Source organism: Sardina pilchardus, chromosome 23, assembly GCF_963854185.1.
Source record: "Sardina pilchardus chromosome 23, fSarPil1.1, whole genome shotgun sequence".
NCBI classification, from domain to species: Eukaryota; Metazoa; Chordata; class Actinopteri; order Clupeiformes; family Clupeidae; genus Sardina; species Sardina pilchardus.
The window spans coordinates 24,572,216-24,575,428 of record NC_085016.1 but is presented as its reverse complement, the minus strand read 5'-3'; the positions used below and the strand labels follow the sequence as shown (position 1 = coordinate 24,575,428).

At 44.5% G+C, this 3,213-nt stretch overlaps 1 protein-coding gene across 1 annotated transcript in view; it reads right to left on the bottom strand.

Moving 5' to 3' along the window:
- Positions 1-2,542, bottom strand: part of LOC134070813 (ras-related protein M-Ras) — a 14,988-nt gene extending 12,446 nt beyond the window's left edge. Inside the window, exon 1 of the mRNA XM_062527261.1 lies at positions 2,348-2,542. The gene's annotated coding sequence lies outside the window, so the exon portion shown is untranslated. The remainder of the gene's footprint in view (positions 1-2,347) is intronic.
- Positions 2,543-3,213: the final 671 nt, after the last annotated feature.

The window sequence follows — 3,213 nt, the reverse complement described above, 5'->3', positions numbered from 1 at the left end:
ACTCAAACAGGCACCACGCAGGCCCAGGAACACTATTCGACTGCAGAGTACAGGCCACATCAGACCAAACCGAACGACGCCAGATCCAACCAGACCAATCCAAACTAAACGACTTCTGACTAAACAATGACACCAAACAAAATTACACAAGAGCAGTCCAGCTCAAACGATCAAACCAGACTAGATCAAACCAAACAGGACAAGGCCAGACTGAACAAGGCCAGAACAGGGAGAGAGAGACAGCCTCTTCTCAAACCCTTTGCACCCCTCCCTCGAGTACCCCACAGACTCCTGAGGCTCTTTGTTCACAAGTGGTGTAGTCTAGTTAGCTGTAGTGGAGTGGATACTGTGATGTAGTAGTTAGCTGTAGTGGACTGGATATATTGTGATGCAGTAGTTAGCTGTAGTGGATATATTGTGATGTAGTAGTTAGCTGTAGTGGATATACTGTGATGTAGAAGTTAGCTGTAGTGGATATATTGTGATGTAGTAGTTAGCTGTAGTGGATATACTGTGATGTAGAAGTTAGCTGTAGTGGATATATTGTGATGTAGTAGTTAGCTGTAGTGGATATACTGTGATGTAGAAGTTAGCTGTAGTGGATATATTGTGATGCAGTAGTTAGCTGTAGTGGATATATTGTGATGCAGTAGTTAGCTGTAGTGGATATATTGTGATGTAGTAGTTAGCTGTAGTGGGTATACTGTGGTGTAGTAGTTAGCTGTAGTGGGTATGATCAATTCCAAAAATGTACGTATTCTTGCCTATTTTAAGTGGGTATACTGAGATGGTGACGCTTTTTAAGTGGGTATACTGCGTACCCCTGCATATCATGTAGACACCACTGCTCAACGACCCTTCCACTCCCGGACCTCTCACGCTCACATCTAAGGTCCGGGTCAGCAGGGGTGAATGCTGCCGTTTGGGTTCTGCTACTGGCTGGCCCAGGCCCAGACTAGACTGGACTTGGTTGGACTGTGACTGGCCCCAGCGCCACTACACATGGCATGGTCCAATAAAGACTTTTTCAAGAGCCAATGCTTGTGTTTCTACACAAATATTCGCCAGAACCCAGTGTCTCCACACAGACACCTCCTCTAAGCCAGGAGCAAAACTAACTGGATACAATGTTAAGAGTGTGTGAACAGTACAAACAAGGAACAAGTACCAGCATGCAGACAGCCAAGACATTGACATTTGAGCAAAGTTTGGGACCGATGACAAGAGCCAGGTCAGCCCCAAGGATGAGCAGTGGCCATGCTACCTCACACTGGTGACGAAAAAAGTCCTTCCTTCCTCCCACTTCTAAAGTAGCCTAACTCTACTGTGACATTGTATCAGTGTAACGATATTCAAGTTTCTCAAGAATCACAAGTCACTCAAGTGTAGGCTACAGTATGTCCTTCAGCACTTAGGTTACATTGAGGTTGACAGTTAACTCAGGCGTGGCAATCTTTCCAACTTCAAGACTCAGATATGACACTATTGCTACAGAGGATGTTGGCATAGCTGGCTGTAGTAAATATAGTTCATTGCACGAATCAATGAGGGGATTGTTAGAGGGGTAAATGGTTAAACGACCAGTCAATAACTCAATTCTTGCCACAACCGCCGTATTATGACAGTGTGTAACATCCACTGTGCCCGCCCCAGCCAAGAAAGTGCATGCATTCAGACGGGCAGTTTGATGGTGACCTCATCTTCGTACAAAAATATACTGTAGCCTACAATATCGCTTTCACAAAGCCCCGCCGCTTGGCGTGCCACAACGCAAGAGGGCCCCGCATATTTTGGTGGTGAGACGTCCACAACTGCGAAAAGTGAGTCAACGGGACTGGCCGCGTCACACTGCCCCACAGTTGGGCTGAGGCTGGGTAGCCAAATAATAGCCATGTCGCGGCTGCTTTGGGGAGGCTGCTGCCGATTCAGAATTAGAATTTCCCGGAGGTGGAAAAAATGCATTTTTTTTTTGCGCTCACAGCAGTAAAGACCTGCGGTTTTTGACAGAGCGCGGCCACTTGCATCAGGTCAAACACATGACTGTAAATGATGTAGAATGTACAGATGTAAATGTAGAATGTACATGATGTAAATGTTTACAAATGACATTTGTTGAGCAAGGGCGTCTCTCATTCTGTTACTTCACATCTCCGTCCGCAATTAGAAGCACATTAAAAAAGCATTTCTATCCAATTTTGCACCGAGTGCCATTGTTTCTAAATGTGTCCCGTTGGTCGAAACGCAAGGCCGGTTCGCTTACTGCTCGTCTGATTAAAATGAGATGTTATATGTCGAGAAGAAATGTCTTGTGTTTCTGATGAGATGAGAGGAAATGGTCAAAACTTACCAACTGATGATGTGCGACGCGTGTACTGCAGCCCCTCAGCGTTCACTCGCCTCTTGTCTCACCATTTCCTTTGAACGGCTTCCGTTTAGACGTCCAATTTTGGCCCAAACACAAACGTTTAAATAATATCATATTTCATGCCCCGATTCAGTCTGAGGCCAAGCTCATCTACACAACAAAACTCTTGCTGTAACCAATTCTTTATATCGCAACAGCTGATACTATAAATAGAAGGTCTTTGCGGGGGGAAAGGTTTAATTTCTTTTAGAAAGTCGAGCAGTGCCGCCAAAATTGTAGTTTTTAATTGACCAGTATTGTTTTTATACAGCATCAAAATACTTATTAATTTTAAACGACGCAAGAAGAACGATGGTATGATAGAAACGTGACTGTTTTTAACTCGCGGGTCCCTTTTTAGAGCTGAATGGACTCTTCCAAAACCCTTCAACGCAACCCGTTACTTTTAAAGTGAAACAGGCGCAGTCCAGCCCATGGAAAAGTGGAAGTCGAAGAAAGGCAAGTTCAGTACGACTCAACTGGGCCATAATACTGTATTTCAACGCATTTTTACATGCACTCTTTTTGTAGTTGTCTTCTATCCATGCCATTTGAACAGCAGATTTTGAACATGCCTGAAGGCAAATATTGTTGCCTGGTGGCTCGAGAGAACAGCTACTTTGTTGTTATATTTCTGCACAACTGTAGCCAACTGTCTCAAGGCAGACCTCCCCAGTCCTGTGAACAGGTGATGCTGTGACCAGATCGTCCCCAGAGAGATTGACTCAGAAATAGGTTCATTTCTTGTAAATGCGTTTTCTCTTCTGTTTTGACTTGGTTTAGTTTTGAGCGGCTCACTTCCAACTTCC